The sequence below is a fragment of the Peromyscus leucopus genome, chromosome X (genome assembly GCF_004664715.2).
Source record: "Peromyscus leucopus breed LL Stock chromosome X, UCI_PerLeu_2.1, whole genome shotgun sequence".
NCBI lineage: Eukaryota > Metazoa > Chordata > Mammalia > Rodentia > Cricetidae > Peromyscus > Peromyscus leucopus.
Genome location: NC_051083.1, coordinates 11484837 through 11505999, shown reverse-complemented (window position 1 = coordinate 11505999; position 21163 = coordinate 11484837). Strand labels below are relative to the sequence as shown.

General features: G+C 40.3%; 1 protein-coding gene across 12 annotated transcripts in view; it reads right to left on the bottom strand.

Annotated features, from left to right (window-relative positions):
- Cask (calcium/calmodulin dependent serine protein kinase) overlaps positions 1 to 21163 on the bottom strand; it is a 341951-nt gene that overhangs the window by 135300 nt on the left and 185488 nt on the right. The gene's annotated exons all lie outside the window — the stretch shown is intronic.

Here is a 21163-nt window from a genome sequence, read left to right as displayed (position 1 = left end):
TTCACAAGTGTAGCTTGGCAAGTCAGAAATCAGTAAATATTTCCAAGTAGTTCAATGAACAAAGGAAGAAAAGATAGACGGACAAAGAGGATGAGGAGGAAAAGATGCTTAAAAGAAAAAAATGGGCATGATTAGCCTTTTTCCAGTCATAGAGTGGAAGGAACATTGTACATTGCAATCTAGAGAGGAGGTATCTTTAGAGAAACTGCAAAAATTTGGCCAGTGTCTACTTTTTTTTTTTTTTTGTACACAGAACCAGAATGCCATTGTCTGAATATGTAACAGGCTGTTGTGACAAACTCCAAGAATCTATGGTATGTTTCTATCCCAGAATGTGGATTTTTTTTAAAAAGTCCAAATGCTTCTGTAGTCTTCCAACAGAGCTATTTTGGCACCTAGATGATAATGACAATGACTACTACAATTTTTTTTTTTTTGAGACGGAGTCTTACTATGTGGCCCTGGCTGTCCTGGAACTCACTACATAGACCAAACTGGCCTTGAACTCACAGAGATCCACATGCCTTTGCTTTCCAAGTGCTGAGATTAAAGGTGCGTGTCATCACATCCAGCCTAGAATACTTCTTAAAACTCGTTAGGCCAAAGGCTGGGAAATCAATGTCAAAAAGCATTAAGTATTTAGAATGCGGTTAGGAATTATACTGGTTTAAGTAAAGTAGGTTCTCCTCGAAAACCCATGATCCCACTACCCCTGGAGAATTGCCTAGGTTTACAGTAGCAGACATGATCTCCTCCTGTTGATCAGGTCTTAAAGTCCAATTAGACAGCTGCTGGACACTATACTATATATGTGTCACTATGGCACCTTTAGAGACATCTTGCCATGCTGGTCATTATTGTGGCTCATAGGTGTCACAGCTGGGTGGGATTACTGGTTGCATCCCTCTCTTGGCAGCTTGTAAAGTACTTTCCAGTACTATGAAAGCTAGTCCTCAAGGAGAAAGCTTTCAGGTTAGATCCAGTGAGATTCTAAAAACCCCTTATCCCCACACACATGTGGCTTTACCCCATCCCCCAAAGAGGCTTCTTTTGCAGTAGATAGAGATCATTACAAAAAGCATCATCTTGTCAAAATGCAGACAACAACTGATCATGGGCTGCCCAGCCCCAGCTGGATGTATGTACAACACAACCCCCACACCCTAAGGTTCAGGGAACATTGTGGAAGAGGGAAGTGAAAACATTTTAAAAACCAGAGGACCAGGAAATCTGCTGCAAGGTAGTATCTTCTAGATAGGACACAGAAGTTATACCTAAGAAATCTCAACAATATGGTTGCTTTAGCAAGACTTGAATAATGACAACATCAGTTGACTGGCCAACATGGATGAGGAAAATGTCATAGGGCTGTACCCGCAGATGAAATAATGAAACATTGGATCCTATTAGTGGCAAGCATTCCATACCTCTTAATGTACTATTAATAAACACAGTTTAAATATTATCAAGAGCTGTAGATATGGCCCAGTGAGTGTATTGGCTAGTTTACATCAACTTGACATAAGCTAGAGTCATCAGAGAGGAGGGAGCCTCAACTGAGAAAATGTCTCCAGAAGATGGGGCTGTAGGCAAACACATAGGGCATTTTCTTAATTAGTGACTGATTGGGGAGGACCAAGCCCATTGTGGGTGGTGCTACTCTGGGCAAGTGGTCTGGGTTCTACTAGAAAACAGACTGAGAAAGCCATTAGGAGCAAGCTAGTAGTCAGGAACCCCTCTATGGCCTCTGCTTTGGCTCCTGTCTCCAGGTTCCTGCTCTGTTTGAGTTCCTGTCCTGACTTCCTTCAATGATGAACAGAGATATGGAAGCACATAAGCCAAACAAACCCTTCCTCCCCAAGTTGCTTTGGTCATGGTGTTTCATTGCAGCAATGATAACCAGAACTAAGACAGCAGGTAAGAGCTGTAACCTGAGCACCTGGGGGAGTAGGTGCAGAGGTAGACAGATCCTGGGAGCTTGATGGCCAGCTGGTCTGGCAGAGAGATAAAGCAGGACACCTAATGTCCTTTTCTGGCCTCTGTGCAGGAGTGCACATACCAGAGCATATGTGCATGTATAACCATACCACACATGCACACACACACGCAGGTATGCATGCACACCAGCACACACACTATACTATCTGTTACTATAATTTTAAGGACTGTTAACATAAAATACTCATAGTTCTAGAAATCATATCATTATGTATATTAGATTACACAGCCTCAGGATCATTGAAATAAAATACCCATAGTTTTGGAAACTATCTCATTATTTATATTAACTGATAGAATGTCTATAAACTATGCTGTGGGATGGTCTGTATGTCAAATTGCTCTGATTGGTCAATAAATAAAAACACTCATTGGCTCGTGGCTAGGCAGGAAGTATAGGCGGGACTAACAGAGAGGAGAAAAGAAGAACAGGAAGGCGGAAGCAGCATGTGAAGATGCCAGTAAGCCACAAGCCACGTAGCAAGGTATAGATTTGTGGAAATGGATTAATTTAAGCTATAAGAACAGTTAGCAAGAAGCCTGCCATGGCCATACAGTTTGTAAGCAATGTAAGTCTCTGTGTTTACTTGGTTGTGTCTGAGCGGCTGTGGGACTGGCGGGTGACAAAGATTTGTCCTGACTGTGGGCAAGGCAGGAAAACTCTAGCTACAAAACTATTTGTAAAAGTTTACTGAATTAACTTATGTTATTTGTAATAAAGTAAAATTTGATTACAGTCTATCTAACTGTTATATCATAATGGGTTACTTACTGACAGATATTTCATCTATAAGTATTCCTTATCTGCATCTTGAGAATAGTTCTAGAGTTTTAAAAAATATGCTACTGACTCACTGAATTTAGGGTTATTTATTACATATAATCTTTTATTTCTTCCTGAGTATTGATGCATGTATGTAGGAAACACTGTTCTTCTATTGGTCAACACAAGGGTTAGTTCTAGATACACACAAGAAAAGGAAATTCAGAAGTAATGCATATCTCACCTTGCAAAAGATCTGCAGCAAGAATAAGCTTCTAAATAATATCTCACATGTGCAATGCCATATAAGGACATGGATTGCCTGGTTCCCTGAGTGACATCTCAATTGCTGCTACTTTGGGGAAAATATTCTGCACAGAAACAGGCTATTTGATGGTGTCTGTTTCTACAATCTTAGAAAAAGACAATTATACATGAGCTTTGATTTTAACTTAAAAACAGATTTAATCCTGCTTATACAAAAATAGAACTAATGAAATTACAACAATTTCAACCAAAGCCTATTGAAAATTACTCATAAAACACAAAATAGAATTTTCTCAACAGGCAATACAGGTGCTGCAGAATTATTTTCTAGGTATCTAAAGTACATACTGAGCATACCTAATTTTAAAATCTGAAAGTCAAAATGCTCCAAAATTTGAAATATTTTGAAAGTTCAGATATAACTCATATCCGATCTCATACTGGTCTGCCAGGCCCTTTAGCACAAGGCAATGATGAGATTGATAAATTATTGATAGGAAATGTGCTGGAGGCCTCAGAATTTCATAAAAAACATCATGTCAATAGTAAAGTGTGGTGGTATTGTGTTCTCCAAAATATTGTGTACTCTAATAAATTTATCTGGGGTCAGAGAACAGACAGCCACTAGATACAAAGGCTAGAAAATGGTGGCACTCACACCTTTAATCCTAGCATTCCAGAGATAGAAATCCCTCTGGATCTCTGTGAGTTCAAGGCCACATTGGAAATAGCCAAGCATGGTGACCACGCCTTTAATCCCAAGAAGCAAGCCTTTAATCCCAGGGAGTGGTGGTAGATAGCAAAAAGATATATAAGGCGTGAGGACCAGAAACTAGGAGCATTTTGGCTGGTTAAGCATTTGGCTGGTTAAGCATTCAGGCTTTTGAGCAGTAATTCAGCTGAGACCCATTCCGGATGAGGACTCAGAGGCCTCCAGTCTGAGGAAACAAGACCAGCTGAGGATCCGGCGAGGTGAGATAGCTGTGGCTTGCTCTGTCTCTCTGATCTACCAGCATGGACCCCTGATAACTGGCCTCGGGTTTGATTTTATTAATAAGAACCTTTAAGATTCCTGCTACAGTAAAGGTTTAAAAAAGAATTTTTCCATAACCTGGCAACAAGCCAAAGAAATAGTAAAGAAATGTCCTACTTGTTCCTTCTATAATCAAACGCCATTACCAGCAGGATGTAACCCAAAGGGTACTCAGAGGAATGAAATCTGACAGATGGATGTGTTTCACTTTTCAGAATTTGGAAAATTGAAATATGTACACCACACCATTGATACTTATTCAGGATTTCAATGGGCAACTGCTTTGAGTTCTGAAAAAGCTGATTCTGTAATCACTCATTTGCTAGAAGTCATGGCCATCATGGGTATACCTGCACAAATCAAAACTGACAATGCTCCATCATATGTCTCTGTTAAAATGAAACAGTTTTTTGATTATTACAAAATAAAGCATATTACAGGTATACCACATAATCCTACAGGTCAAGCAGTTATAGAAAGTTCAAATAGAACTCTAAAGGATATGCTAAATAAACAGAAAGGAGTAACAAAAACCCCCAGAAGTAGACTGCATAATGCTCTATTAACTTTGAATTTTCTGAATGCCAATGAGAAAGGAACAACAGCTGCAGAGAGACATCGGGTAATAGAAAAAACTACAGAATTAAATCAGCCTATATACTTTAAGGATGTGCTGACCTCAGAATGGAAACCAGGGTATGTATTACGTTGGGGACGAGGTTTTGCTTTTGTTTCTACAGGAGAAGATAAGCTGTGGGTACCATCAAAATTGATAAAGGTTCGATTTGAACAAGAGAAACCTCTTAATTAGAGGAGGTGATAGTTCATCAACCAGCATGAACATCCAATTTTAACTAACTTGTACCTGTAACACATGTCTTTTCATTTAATCAGATAATAACTTGCCAAAAAGGAACATCCCCAAAATTAGTCTTGGGGAAAGGTTTTTGTTTTTGTCTTTTAGGAGAATGATGGTTAAGGAATCTGAAGAACACAAGACAAATGAGACAACTGAAGAAAAGGGACAAATCATCTATCCCAGGAAACAGAGTGAAACGGCGTATGGGTATATATTATCTAAAAAATTTTATGTCTTCTTAAATGTTTGTTTCTGCTTTTCTCTAAAGATTTAACACTGTTGGTCTTCTAATAGTCCCAGTTCAATTAAAATTTAAAGCTGACTTTGGAGTTGGAGAATGGCTCTCTCCTTCTTTAAACTCAAGCATGTCGTTAAAAGGAAAATACAAACTCCCTGTATCATGCCAGAAAAAAAAGAGCCATTTTCAGCTACGGGACAGGACAAAAGCCAAATTAATTAAGGGACTATTCTATTACTAATCTCAACTCTTTGATTCTATTCTGATTCTTTAAACTTTTCTTAAAGTATAAATTTTATATCAAAATTTACAAGATTAATATATATATATACATATACATTTTAAACTTTGTTAAGATATGAATGGTCATATAGAGTACTAACTAATTCTAGAAAAAGGCTTCAATTAGCTGCATATATATGTCTTTGTGTTCGAGTCTCTTATCAGTTTTCTGCAGGAAATCATGGCCAGGCCTAACATCAACTGAAGTCTCCAGGAAGAAGATGGGGCCCCACAACCACAACAACAACAACCACAACAACAACAATTCCACGTGGACAATAATAATATCACTGAACTGACAAACATCATCTACAGATCAGCTTTGAACTACAAGGTGCTCAGAGCAATTTTGAGATGACTAGCTGAGATGATCCAGTCTCAAAGACTACTTGAATAAGGACTTGAGATAAACCCTGAACTTTGGCATTATACACAGACTGGATAATAATGAAGGATATAGTTACCTTTCCTAGAATTTGACAATTAACCTAAAATTTTTCTTTCAGGATAAAGAAAACTTCGCCCATACCCAGCAGGAAGCAATTTTAAGAATGATGCCCACATTCCCAAAGAAGTGGTGTGGCGTGGGTGGTTTTTTGGTTCTTTTAATGGGTTTTGGGTGTGGGATAATTTTCATTGTTTAGGGGGATTGGTTACAAGTTATTGTCAAGGGTTGGGGAAAAGGCTAAGCAAAGGAGATTAGATTTAAGGTTCTTGTTTAAAAAAAAAAGAAAGAAAGAAAAGAAAAGAAAAAGACAATTACTAGTTTTAAATAATTTACATTATTACCAACTATTAGGATATAAAGAAATGAAAGTTAGTAGTTAGACATTACAATAGAAATTGTAGTCATATTAGATATGTTTTAAAAATTGAGCAGATATATTTTAGACAGGTCATCTTCAAACCCTTCAGAGATCTACCGAATATGGCATTTAAAATGTTTTAATAACTTAGAAATTTTTCTTTTTTGAGACATGTCAGCTCCTGGCAGTACCAATCTACTTCAGAGAAAATATGGGCATTGAAGAAACTGCATATGGAGTTAACTTTCATTGTGGCAAAAGTTAGCCACTGGACAAAAAAGTATCCTCGAATCAACAGGAAAAAATGGACAGACAGAACACGAAACAAAGGACTACTGATTCCTGCCAAAACAAGTGTGGTTATGACTTTATCAGAAGGCATCTTCTGAGGCCAGGACAATATGGCACCATCCCTGAAGTGGCCTTCACAATCCGGAAAAAGTACAGTGCCCTTTTCTTAGAAGGCAGCTGAACAGGCAGTGGGCCGATGGCTTCTGTTGTGCAATGGAACAGCAACTGAAAGCTCACGCCTCTCAATAGTAGACTGGCATTTAATAGAGGGATGTGGAGAAGAAGGGGACGCTGAGATGAAGCCATATATACACAGCCAAGAAGAATGGACAGCTGAATTCAAAAACCATCAATAATTTCCAGAATTTAAAATCCTGAATCATGACATGATACTAGTGGAATTCAGGTGTTTCTGGTACATGGACTGCTCTCACCCAATGTGAGGTTGAACTGTTGACCTTGTGTACAACCTACTTCACAAATGAGTCTGTCAGATACCATAAGCCTATAGGCTGAAGATGATGCCCCAACACTGCGGAGAAACCTCAGGTGACTGTCCAGGCAGCTGGCTGTTTCTGTCAACTCAAAATTTTTTGGAAGTTGCTTGCGTGCACTTCCTGCTTTTATTTTTGTTAGCTAATATTATTTCCTTCTTGGGTCTCTGAGGGAGTTGAAGATTAGTTAGTTATAGTTGAAGATTAATTAGGATAGAAAGTGAGTTAGATACATTTTGGACTTACTAAAATAGGATAGATAAGGGAATTATTTTCTCTGATTTGTCAAATACAAATGGACTAGACATCGTTTAGGTATTTGTTACTTGTATATATTGTATATAGTTATTGTACTTTTGTATATAGTTTTTCTTTTGTTAGTTATAACCTTTTGCCTTTTTTCTTTTTATTAAAATAGAAAAGGGGAAATATGGTGATATTTTATTTGTACTGAAATGTAATTTTAATTTTATGTTAATAAAGTTGCCCTGGGGTCAGAGCTATTAGAGCCATAGCAAGAGCGTGGTGGTTAGAAGAGCTAGGTAGATTTCTGTGTGTTCAGGGATACAGCCAGTATTGGAGACATATGCCTTTAAGACCTGGAAGGCGGTACTTACAGGCAGTGATGAGGCATTCATGTGGTTGGGTTTACAACCAATGAGAAGGCAGAACAGAAAGACTATTTAAACACAGACAAACAGGAAGTAGCTCTCTCGTGGGGAAGTTAGGAGCACTGCAGGAGGTAAGATTTTATCTCTGAGCTCTGACCTCTCGGCTTTCTCTTTTACATTGGCTCTGTGTTTCTTATTTTAATAAGACGATTGGTTATATCTACATCCAGATACTGGAATTTTAGGGTAGGGATATTCAACTAGTAAAGTCTATGTAGATAATCACAGATCAGAAAAACTCCAAAATCTGGAAGGGATGGGGTGTGGGCAGGTAGAGGAGGCTGGGGGGGGGGAGCAGGAGGAGGGATGAGAGGGTGATCTATGGTTGGTATGTAAAATGAATAAATAATTTTTGTAAATAAAAAAAAAGAATTTGAAAAAAAAAAAGAAAGAAAAACTCCAAAATCTGAAACACTTATGGCCCTAAACATTTTAGATAAGGGATACCTAATCTGTTAACAGAAACTTACCTCACTGATACTGAATATTTTCTTGTCCTCAGTAAGAAAAACAAGGGAGTAGATGTGGAGAGAAACTTTGATGATGTGAGGGGAGTGCATGGCATGTGAATGACTCTCAGAACGGGGCAGGAATTAATCTGAGGGAGACCCAAAGCTTTGGTAGTTAAGGTGTGCATGGTTTTGAAAAGTTTCCAAGGTGACATACATCCCTCTCTCTCTGAGAGATAGTCACTGCAAATAAAGGAACCATCACAAAAAGCTTCAAGAAGGAAGAATAGCTTAATAAATAGTACTGTGCAAATTTAAAATAAAAATCCAACTTACAGCCTTGCTTTGTATCACACTAAAGCAATTGTAAGTGGAATTAAAAGTTAGTTATTAAAAGTTTTAAGGCCATAAACCTTAAAAACCATAGATGACTAGATCATCTGTGGACGATTAATGCAATGATAAAAATCTGCAGAGAAATGTCCATGTCATGGCCTGGCTGGGTGGTTGCTGCAGTACCACTTAGCTCTGGCTGGGTTTGCACATGAAGACTTGGTGAGCTGCTTGGGTGGTGGCAACAATGGACACAGATCTGGAAAGGAGATAGGAGGTTTGTCCTCAATTTCCACTTTTTCCCTCCCTCCCTCCCTTCCTCCTTCCTTCCTTCTTTCCTCCCTCCCTCTCTCCCTTCCTTTCCCCCTCCTTCCCTCCCTCCCTCCCTTCATGTTTACAAGCAGATGAATGGGAATCAACCACAAACCGTTTTCATGTGTCTTTCACTCTGCTAGTACTTCATGTGCACCACAGCACTGGATTGTGGTTTGTAAGTAGCAGCTGTATTACCCGAGGGAATGCAAACTGATCAGCTTTCATTCCGCAGGCACTGTCTCTGCTGAGACAATGTTTTTCCTTGTCATTTCACTCTATTTCACCATAGTAATCACCACGATGTCTTTAATATGTCTGTGTGTATACATTCATGTGCACGCATGTGTGCACGTACACACTGGGAGCCAGAGGTCAGCATGAGATGTCCTCCTCAATCACTTTCCCCTGATTTTTGAGACTGAGTTCTGATCAGGCTAGACTGTCTGGCCAACAAGCTCCAGGGATCCTCTGCCTCCCTAGCTCTGGGACAATAAGCATATACTGCCATGCCCAATGTTTTCATGTGGGTGCTGGGGATTGAAACTCAGGTAATAATGCTTGCCTGCCAAGCAATTTATTGACTGAGCCATCTTCCCAAGCCCCCAAGATGATATTTACCCAAAATCAACTCCCCCCCGCCCCGCGAAAAAAAAACCCAACCTCTCCAAACCTCAAACTACTACTAACATGTATTTAGAGCAAAAACTTTTGTTTATCATTTATCAAAATTGTATGATGCCAAAATCCCCAAACCTTCAAGACTGGCTTTCTGGCTGTCACATATTTGTATATCTTGCAAGACTGACCTGAATCTTGAAAGCTAATTTACAGCAAACACATACAGGTGGAGCAGATAAAAAAATAAAAGTAAAGTTGTACATTTTACCTGAACTAATTTTGTTTTAGTTCATAAAACACATCAAGAACCTCCATAAGATGAGTTTTGGAAAATTTTTTAGTTACAGTTTGGATACATGTGTCTCTTTTAGCTTTGGTCACCTGGAGAAATTACTTTAGGAGCAACAGTTAGCTATTAGTTATCTTATTTGGTGATTTTACACATAAGTTTTACTCTATATGTTTATTTATTAACTATTAACTATTATTGTTTTTCTTGAAACAGGACAGTGATATTTAGTACATGCTGGCCTTGAACTTGTGATCTTACTGCTTAGTCATGCTGGGATTTTACAGGTGTGCATTGCTATACCTGGTTAAGATTTTTTAAATTAGAAACATTTAAAATGGGTGGGGGAATCTACACTACAATAGACAGTTAAGTAACTATGACTCTAATTTAACAGATGTTAATGTTTTAGTCTTAAAAGTTGTTTCACTGGGCATGGTGGTACATGCCTGTAGTCCCAGCCATTCAGGAGATTGAGGCAAGAAGATTGTAAATTCAGGGCCAGCTGGGGTGATACAGTGAGACCTTGTCTAAATATAGAAGGTGGTGATAATAATTCTCTAATACCCATACACACAATTCAAAGTTAGATATACCAAAGCTTACCTCACAGCATCCCTCATGTGCATAACAAGATAAACTTTGTTTTAAAAGTTTACATGTGGTATAACTTCTATTTATTTTAAGTTCTTTAGTTTCTTCATTATTATTATTATTATTTTATGTTCATTAGTGTTTTGTCTGCATGTATGTCTGTGTGAGGGTGTCAGATCCCCTGGAACTTGAGTTACAGACATTTGTGAACTGCCATATGGGTTCTGGGAATTCAACCTGGGTCCTCTGGAAGAGCAGCCAGTGCTCTTAACCACTGAGCCATCTCTCTAGCCCCCATTTTATCATTTTACAACTTTCCCCCACTAAAGTTATGCTTATCTATGTGTCTAGCACAGCGGCCTTACTTCTTTTCCCAGATAAAGTGTTTTAGGATACATTTCCCCTACCAATGGGTACTTAGGTTTCCAGCTTTTCTGTTAGGAGTCATGGTGAAAAGCAGTTTTCTGTTCACCCAGGGTCTTTGCAGGGAGGTTCCTTAGCGTTGCCATCTACAAGCAACAATGTCTGGCTGTAAGACTATACAGGTCTTTAGCATGTCCCAGTTCTGATAATTAATTTTCCAAAGCAATTTTACTACTTATACGTGAAATCTCACAACTAGGCAGAACTGAGCTCCTAGCTGCCACATCCTCACTACCACTTGATTTCATCACACACTGTTTGTCAGTCGGAGAGGTACAAGATGGTATCTCCTTGTGGCTTCAGTGTGCACTTTCCTGAACACCAGGGCAATGGAGCTTCATTCTGTAACATTTCCTGAATATAAGCTTTCCCTTGATCTCTTCCTACTTGTACCTCTGTCTCCTCCCTAGTTGCTTAGCTTCCTAGTCCAACTGTCATCAGAGGCTTCACCCAGCAACTGATGGAAACAGATGCAGACCCACAGCCAAACAGTAGGCTGAGCTTGGGAAATCCTGTAGGAGAGGAGGAGGAAGAATTATGGGAGTCAGAGGGGCCAAGGACACCACAAGAAAACCTACAGAATCAACTAACCTGGGCTCATAGGAGCTCCCAGAGACTGAAGTGCCAACCAGAGAACTTGCATGGGACTGACCTAGGCCCTCTGCACATATGTTACAGTTATGGAACTTGGTCCTCTTGTGGGACTCCTCACAGAGGGAGCAGGGGCTGTCTCTGACTCTCTTGCCTGCTTTTGTACCCTTTACTCCTATTGGGTTGCCTCATCCAGCCTTGATAGGAGAGGAGGGGTCATGGCTGGGAGGCCTGTCCTTTTCTGAAAAGAAAGGAGAAAGAGTGGATGGGGGAGGTGAGATTGGGGGGAGGGCCTGGGAAGAGGGGAAACTGTGATGGAGCTGGGAAAAATAAACTAATAATCCTTCCTTGCTTAAATGGACCACAAATAACTTCCACCTGTATGTGCTTATACTTAGTTCAATGACTTCTGCCAGGCAGCAGTAGCAAGAAAAAAACCTCATCAATAAATCTAGCTAATCACTAGTCTTTTAATACACATTCCTCAAGGACTGTAAAATTTGTAGGTGAAATCATATTTTTGATAGCTCAGCACTTCGCTTAAAAATAGTACAGAGGTATCAAATGAGGGGACCCTTGAGGGTATAAAAATAGAAATGTTTTCTGAGTGTTAAAACTATAAAACCCAAACACTTGTGTATAAATATATAAAAACATGCTTAAGAAGCACACTGTCTCAAATCAGATGTTCTGATTAAATATATTAACATGTCACATGTTAATTAAAGAAAAGAATTAGTGGTTGGCTAGGGAATGAAAAGAAAATTTAGAGGAAGATGTGCTGCTTTTCAAACAGTGACTATTCAAACAGTCCAGGAGGTTAGTGTTGGCCAGTGGTTATGGAGTACAATCTATGACCTCATTGATATGACCATGAGGAGAATCCTGGAGAGGATGAATCCAACTTAGAGCTTAATAACATTTCAGTAAATAATGGACAGGCTTGAAGAATGCTGAGTTCAAATGTCTGCTCCACCATTCACGAATTGCCTTGGACAAACTCTTCCTCCTCCACAAAAATAAAACAAAAACAAAACCATGAGTAATGGTGAACCTCATTCAGAGTTGTTAAGAGGACTGAATGAGTTAATAAATGTACCCAGCAAGCAGAGAATATTTGGTATGTTATCCAAATAGCCAAATCCCAGGGGAAAGGCAGAAATACACTGAGAGCAATGGTCAGAGACTGAGAGTAATCGTAGACAATGAAAGCTGCTCTGGGCCAACTCTGGAAGAAACTCACGAGGGGCCTGAATCCTAGCTTGCATTCCTTACAGCGGGGACTGGGACAGGAACGCAGATCTATTCTGTTTTACACTAGCCAGACCATACTCTGAAACTCTGCAAGCAGACAAAGAACGTGAGGGCATCTGGAAAGGTGCCAGAAGACACATTAGTATATATCTGAGTCTCAGCTTTTCTGTATAATCTGGGCGGCTGAACTAGTAATCACATTGCAACGGAAAATGGTGACAAGGTACCTTCCCTAAAAATCTGCCCTAATGGGAGGAAGTCAAGTGAGAGTAGCAATCTTAATCCTCTTACTGTGTTTCTTGTTTTTATTCTTTTGGAGGCAGGGGCTCTCTATGTAGCCCAGGCTGGCCTCCAACACTACTCTACGGAGGGAGTCTCTCAAGTTCAGGGATTACAAGCGTACACCACATGGCCAGTCTGTGCCCTCTTCAAATATTGCCCAACAGTCAATTTCTAGACCAAAGGTTCTTTATGCCTTCGACTAACACTGCTGGCAGATGTTCTAGATGGTCCTTTAGCCGCAGTTCCTTTCTGTTTCCTTCCTGCCCCTTGTGGTTGCAACGAACGAACGGAGACTGTCTTAGCAGTCAGGTCCCTCTCTTCGGCTGTTTTCCCTTCCTGGACGCAGCAGCACCTCTTTCTCTTCCTCAGTTCAGTTTTGTCTCTGTGTCTCCACTTTCTCTTTTCAGACTCTTTTCTCATAACTGCATGCCCTCTTCTTTCCTACACCCCCTCTCCATCTGTCAGAAGCAGAAATGCTCATATGTATGGGGAAATTCAGTCTGTACTCAGAAGAAAAACCCCGTTTCCTCTATATCTTTGAAACAAACACATTCAGCTGGCTGCAAAGGGAACTGATAAGTTTGCATGCATGCTCATATTCAGTTCCCCTTTGTGGCCAGTAAGGCTTGAAAAACACAGGACACATGGGGTCAGCTCTTGTGGGTAGAGATGACAAGGTTCTGAGTATCGGCAGCAATTATGGAGAAAAGCGTACTAAGTAAGCATCTGTGAGTCTCCTGGTCCAATGACTGGAGATTTCTGACACTCAAACAGCGAAACCCTGAGTGACAAGGACAGCGTAGTGGGGTGGGAGAACAGCCCCTCCACCCTTCTGGAATGACCATCTCTCCATCAGTTTATCCACTCTCAGGATCGAACAAACTGCTAGCAGCTAGCAGGAATAGGCTTTCCTCCTAGTTCTACTGCAAACCTAGACTAATGTTCTGGAAGCAAAAGAAAGGGAAAGGCTTTCATCGTGGATAAAAATATACAAAGAAAATGGCAGATTCACGGCACATTTAATGTAGCTTTTAATACGAGGAGGAACCAAAGCCGTGTGACAGCTCCAAGATGTGCCTGGGCCATGTGAAGTCCTTTGCGAAACACAATTCTTTCCTCAGGAACGCTGCCGAGGAAAGAGTGCACTCGAAAGTCCACACACCATATTAATCCCTAAGAAAAGAGCCTCTTACTGTACTTGGAGGAAAAAACAGAAAAGCCTAGTCAGACCATCAAATTTGAAAACATATTCAAAGAAACGTGGTAGATTAAAATGAAAAGAATGTGTCAAGACCAATTTCTAAAAAGGCAATAATGGATAGAAGTCATTTCTGTAAGAAAAAGAATGCTTTTCCTTGGCAGCTCTTTTGAGGTGGGAGGAGGGAAGGGTGTAGTTATGTGAGAGCCCTAGGCAGGAGGGAAGTGGCAGAATGACTGAAGATTTCGTGACAAACCACATCTTCTCAAGGATAAAGCAACGGATGAGTCCCCTGATGTAGAGATGAGTTGCGAGGCATCTTTAGGAGGATCAGGAGAGTTGATAGGAGGAAGTGGGGACAGTTGGAGGTAAAGGCTATTGCTTCTAATCCTTTCTCCAGAAGGTAAAATCTACTGCAGAATACATTTATTAATTATTTTCATTATAATCCTTTTAGTATTATTTGACTTTTCAAACTATATCCACCAGCTATCATAATTTTATTTTAAATGTTAAATACTAGACGATGGCCACAAAACTGTCCCATGCTAAAATGTTAGACTTTCTTTTCTTTTTCTTTTTGGGGGGTGGGGTGGGGTGGGGGCAGGATCTCATTTGTAGCTCTGGCTGTCCTGGAGGACAGCTTGACCTCATAGACATCTACCTGCCTCTGCCTTCTGGGTGCTTGGGCCACCACACCAGCTTGTCAGACTTTAACCTCCAGGATTATTACAGTCATGAATGGTTCACAGAGGTTCACTTATGATAGTCATCTGAACAAGACAAGGCAAAAGCAAACCAAAGAATCCTTAAATCATCTATCCTATTCCTGGACAGAAATTATTGTCTTTAAATTATTTTAGTTTTGTCATATTTAAAGTGGTTTTTGTAGATTGACTAGGGCTTAAAAGGACAAAGCAGACATTTTCCTATTTGCTTCGTTTCCAGCTGGAAATGACTGCAATGCAGGCAGCTTCAGCTTTGTGTGAGCAAAGGGTTTGAGACTGGTGATACACTGCCCTCTGGCGGCCAAAGCTCTAAAGAAGCGAGGCGCTTACAGAGCTGCTCTGTGTTAAAATTTAATGCAGGGTTTTCTCTCCAATTGCTTTCTACTAGGTATTTATTTCTGGAGATGCAGAATTCAGACAATTTTATTATTTCCAAACATCAATTATTTAGTTTTATTAAAGCATTACATTTCAGGTTGTTTTTCCCTGAAAGAAAAGGCAACATGGAAATATTAGAAAGAGTGCCTCGAATAGTGCTATTTGAAAGATTTAGAAAACAAGACTTGTTTGGAATGATGATTTGAAATGACGACTTCAACCCTAACCTATTTGCACACATCAAAAGGGTACCAAGATGCAAGTGCCAATGGAAGAGACCCCTATTTTAGCAGGAACCATCAATGCTTGCTAAAATCCACTGGGAAAGGGGAACATTAAATCCAGAACCTCCAAGCGTGACCCTCCGATTACATGGAAAGGCAGTAATGGGGACATAAGTAAGATCTGGTTTTGGTCAAAGGAGATGCTTGGTTGGTCACCTTGTCAAACACTATGTTTTGTGTGTGCTTTTTGTTTTCTTATTTCTCTCTCTCTCTCTCTCTCTCTCTCTCTCTCTCTCTCTCTCTCTCTCACACACACACACACACACACACACACACACAGAGTTTTGGTTTTAATTTTTTGAGAGCGAGAGAAACAGAGATACAGGGAGGGGGAGGGAGAACACAAAATTGTGTGGGTAGGGAGGCAGAGAGGATTTAGGGGAGGGGAAAGAATATGATGAAGATATATTGTATGAAATGTCTTTTTAAATAAATAAAAAAACCCTAGATTCTGTGAGTGCTATCCTATTTGATGGGAGCATTTAATACTTGAGGTCAAATCAAGGACTTATGCTAGTTGTGTTATCATAGATAATATGTTTGCCCTCTATGGACCTACATCTACCATCTAGAAAGTAGAAGAAATAATATTTATCTCAAAGATATCCTAAAACTTCTATGTATGTATGTATGTATGTATGTATGTATGTATGTATGTATGTATGTGTATGATTATAAAAATGTAGCTAAGGGGCTGTCATTTATTGTCAAACTCTCTTTTTTCTCCTCCCTTCCCCCCGCTGAGACAGTATCTCATTATATAGCATTGGTTGTCTTGGAACTCTCTATGTAAAGCCAGATGGCCTCAAGCTCACAGAGATCCACCTGTTTCTGCCTCCTGAGCACTGGGATGGCACCATGCCTGGCTATTAACATTTTTTTCTAAGAGCAATTTATGTAAAATGCATTACTTCAATATTAGGGAGCTCTCAATATGAGAAACTAAATATAGACACTAACAGATACAGGAAGGAAGACCTCATGCCCAGTTCTCCCTCATCTTCCCTTGATACCCCCCCCTTGAATAAAGACAGAAAATGACATGCAACGTAGCCTTAATCTTAAGACATTTTTTTTCTAGAAATTCAAAAGAAGTAGCTAGTAATAAAATGGCTAGGAAACCCTGTTCTTGGAGAATTCTGGGCTGATTACCTTAATCTCTCTGCATTCCCAGTTGCTGTTCCACTGTGTGATGTGTACGTGTGTATATGTGTGGCAATGTGACAGGCCACATTTCCTTCATTTTCAGAACTGTCTGGTTTTAAGGAAACAAAGGAAGTGTCTTTGAATGCTGCAAAGACAGCACAGGCATGGCAGGAACAGAAGGACTGCTGGCCCATTCTCATCTTTACCTTTGGCTTTCAAAGGACTCAAAGAAAAGAAATATGCCAGGAGTCAGATTTGGCTCAAAGATGCCAAAAGTTAAACTCATTCCTTAAGACATTCTTGCTCTCTTTAATCCATTACTAAGATGTCCCCCTCCCCCAAAACTACTCATTTCTGGTTTGCATTCCAGCCACCCCCTCTGAGATGGTCCCAATTCTGTGACGACTACTAAGGAGGTTGCTATAATGTGTCTGTGCTGTGCATTCTTGAAAGGTAATGTTTAGCTGTTGACTCGGGTCTATATGAAAAGACAAAAGCCAAAGCTGGAGGGTAGAACCTGGATGACCAGATCCTTTGGGTTTTGTCGTTAGACACTTTACAAGTTTGATAACTTGGCTGTTGTTTTTGGTGCTGGGACTGAAACTAAGGGAATCAGTGATATTTGAATATCCAAATTTTGGATAGAATTGTCTACTTTTTTTTAGTAGTTATTCAGACAAATACTCATGCTGCTTGGTAAGAGATCAGCTCCTAAAAGCAAGAAGAGCACCTTTCCCCCCTAATAAACAATGTTTAACAGACACTTCGAAACTACTTTTGCTAGAAGGCTGGGGAGAAGGTTCAGGTGGTTAAATGCTTGATGCAAACATGAGGACATGAGTTTGATTCCAGAACCCATTTGAAAAATCCGGGTATGGTAGAGTGCTTTAACCCTAGTGCCGGGAAGGCAAAGATAGGTGGATCCTTGTGACTTGGCTGCCCAGTCCAGCCTCACTGGTGAGCTTCATGCCAGTGACCCTTCTTGTCCTCAGTGGAGGTGCACGGTGTTTCTGAGGCTAGAATCTGCGACTGCCCTTCGGCTTTCACATACACATGCAGCTGCATACACTCGCACACATGGAAAAAGAGGGAAAAAGAACAAAGAAACCCCGACCTTCCTAAAAATCACTGCCTTTTCATTTGGGCCCCCATGTAACTAAAAGCACAATTTAAGCCTGGCATCTCTGCCTTTTACCTTGCCTCACTTGTTATGTTTTAATCACCCAAGGACTGCATATCAAAAAAGCAGTGATAACTAACTGATTCCATCACCCTTCAAGGCTGAGGACACAAAGACAAGACTAAGGAGGACTCTTAGTATTATTGCTTTTACCATGTCCTGCTTCAGACACCTAAAAGGTGCCTGAAGGTCTCCAGTCATTATCCTAACCCTGTAGTCCTTTGGATTCCATCCCCTAGATTAGGAGTTATCCACAATGAGGATTATAGCATGAGCAATCATCTCCTGAGATCCACCGTGTCCTCTCCAATAATAAGAACATCTACAGACCACCTTGCTGAACCACAACTGAGTCAACGATCAGTTGATCACAAGGTGATTCATACCAAGTATTGGCTACACTTTGACCAAGGCTGCTTTAATTATGCATAGCTCTTGACTTCTTGTCTCCATTTGTGTTCTATTTAAAATCTAAAGCTGATTTCAGTACTCTACAGAGGGACTTGGGGTCACTAGACACTTTTATCTGTTCCTCTTTTTGATGTGTGCATGTGACTAACTCTCCTGTCTCTGCTTTTCACAATTTCTCATTTGTTTCTTGAATTGGCCTATTAGGATGGGTGGCCTAGCCCAGCCTGTTAAGGGTCCTGGAGAAGGCGCTTGCATTCTAAAACTCTAGTTACAGATGGGTCTTCCATGATTACAGCTTCCTGTAGTAGATGTGAGGGCCTGAGAGCAGTAGAACTGGAAACAGGGCTGTGGCTAGACACCACATCCTGAAGAGAACAGGAGGTTCAGTGAGCTTGAACAAACCACAGCTTTGAGTAACAGAACTGCACTTCACTTCCAAATGGCTTGGGTAAGCATTGAACTGAACAAGGCTTACCACGGCCCCCCTTCGAGGGAAATCATCATCTTTAATATGTAATATTCTAATGTGCACAAAATAAGACGTGTTCTTGTCTTATATACCAACTTCCTTCTCAATGCCCCAAGCTTCTGATTGGTCAGATAGACCATTTAAAAGGCCAGTTAAGCCGGGCGGTGGTGGCGCACGCCTTTAATCCCAGCACTCGGGAGGCAGAGCCAGGCGGATCTCTGTGAGTTTGAGGCCAGCCTGGGCTACCAATTGAGTTCCAGGAAAGGCACAAAGCTCCGCAGAGAAACCCTGTCTCCAAAAACCAAAAAAAAAAAAAAAAAAAAAAAAAAAAAGGCTAGTTACAGCCAGATTAGATATAAGCATGGAGAGCCAAAAATAACTTCCCGTTTGAAACACGTAAGTTCAGGTATGACTAAGCTATCTCATGTCCTCTGGCTTTTGGCTTTGAAGGACACAGGTACATGTGACCTTAAGCCCCCTCCCCTTCCCCAAATTCACAGAGTCAGTAAAAACAGCTCCCCACCGGTTGTAAAACTGAATGAGCACATGCCTGCCCTTTGGACTACTCTTACTGAAGTACTCCAAAAGAATTCTGGAGCCAGATTTAAAAACTGCACCTGATGCATGTGTGGGAGGCCAGCTCCCACCTTTTCAAGGGTTCCTATGAGGAGAGAGATAAGAAAATATTAGATAGAAAGATAGTGAAGAGGAGAAAGAAACACAAGATAGCTTCGGGAGGACCTGGGTCAATGTTTAACGGCCTCAAGGTTTATTAAAAAGACAGCGTGCAAGATCAAAGCACACTGTACAGCCAAGTGTAGACCATTACAAACACCTGGTAAACATACCCGTGACCAAATCATCTCATTATGCAGCCCTGCTGGAGAAAGCAAGCTCAGATTCTCTGACCCTGAGTAATTTGGGTCTCCACATACATGCAGCAAGAAAATTGAGCTAAAGGCAGGACTTTCTTTCTGTAGCAAGAAAATTTAGCACAAGGCAGGACTTGAACTGGGGGATGATAACACTTCCAGGATACGTATCATAAGGACCAGAGCAGAACATTTTGTTTGAGCAGATGATATAAGAAGTAATCAGATAAGAACATTTTCATGTGGACAAAGAAAGCAGAACTTTGAAGAGGCAACATAAAGAACCAAAGAAAACTCCTTGTAACAAAGGGGTACTTTTTACTTCCTAGAGGATTTGTAGCTTGGTTTAATATTCTTGAAATGTCTCCCTGACAAGTAATATTCTTGTTAGTGTATTATCACCTGACATTAATTTTTCTACTATTGGAAAGAAATATTTTCTACTTTCTTAGAAAAAGATTTTATATTATCTTACTAACAGTCTCATTTTAGGTATTCCTGTTATTTCTTTCAGCCTCGCTTCCCACCACTATTCATCATACATTCTCTGTTCTCTCCTTCAGTTAGTTTCACAAGGTTTTTTTTTTTTTAACCATTTTGATTTACTGTTTCTTTCATGATCTCCACATACCACTAGAAACGTGGTAGAAACTCCAATAAATATCTGAGTGAACTGCACTGTTTAAGGAAAATACAGAACTTTAAAACCTAAAACAGTCAGGAAGGTAACAATGGCCATTTTTTAAGGAGTTGTCCATTTTGGGGAATTCAGATATAGGAAAGGGCTTGCTGGGTAGGCGAGAAGTCCCTGAGTTCTATCCCCAGTACTGCAAAAGAGCCAGGGTTTTTCTAAAGGTAGGAAGAGGCTGGCATTGCAGTGGGCCCACGGAGAGAAAGCGACGTGCCCAGGCCCCGCTTCCCTTGCTGCCTTTTGAAGAAAAGCCTAGCAAAATGATGAAGATGGCAACTGCCAAACAATTTTTAGATTTCTAGAACCCGAACTTCTGGTGACTTTCAGATAACATCAGAATGTGTAGCCCTCCTTGTTCTTTTAATTCTCTGCATCAATCAACACAAAGCGGACAAATTTCTGTGAAGATTAACTTGTAGAAAACTTATGTTTGTATCTAGCCCCAGGAGGTCAAGGTTGATTACTATGTTCTTGCCACAAGGGGAAGAGAAATGGGCACAGAGCTTCCTGCCCATTGTACCACTGCCTAAGGCAAACTTTCCCTCCCTATAAAAGCCCTTTCTTGGAACCCAGTTCTTCAAGACAGAGCATTGCCAATAATAGCCCTCTCCAGCTTCTCAGGCTCAATTGTTGAATAAACTCGATTTCTCATCTTCTACACACTGGGTAAGTGGTAAGCAGGACTTGGGTTTGGAAACAAGAATTGGCAAAACTGGGCTGGGGATGTAGGTACCTCAGTGGTACAGTACTAAATGTACATAACTCTTGTATACAGCTCTTGCTATGTGCATTTTACCCTTCACTTAGTGGTTAATTCACAGACTTACTAAACAATCTTACATGTAAGATTAGTGTCATAATTTGTTATAACTATTAACTTGTTCTGAAACATATTTGCTACTTCTAAGGGTCCCCAAATATATCATAAAATGCTCTATCTGATGTACTCATTACTT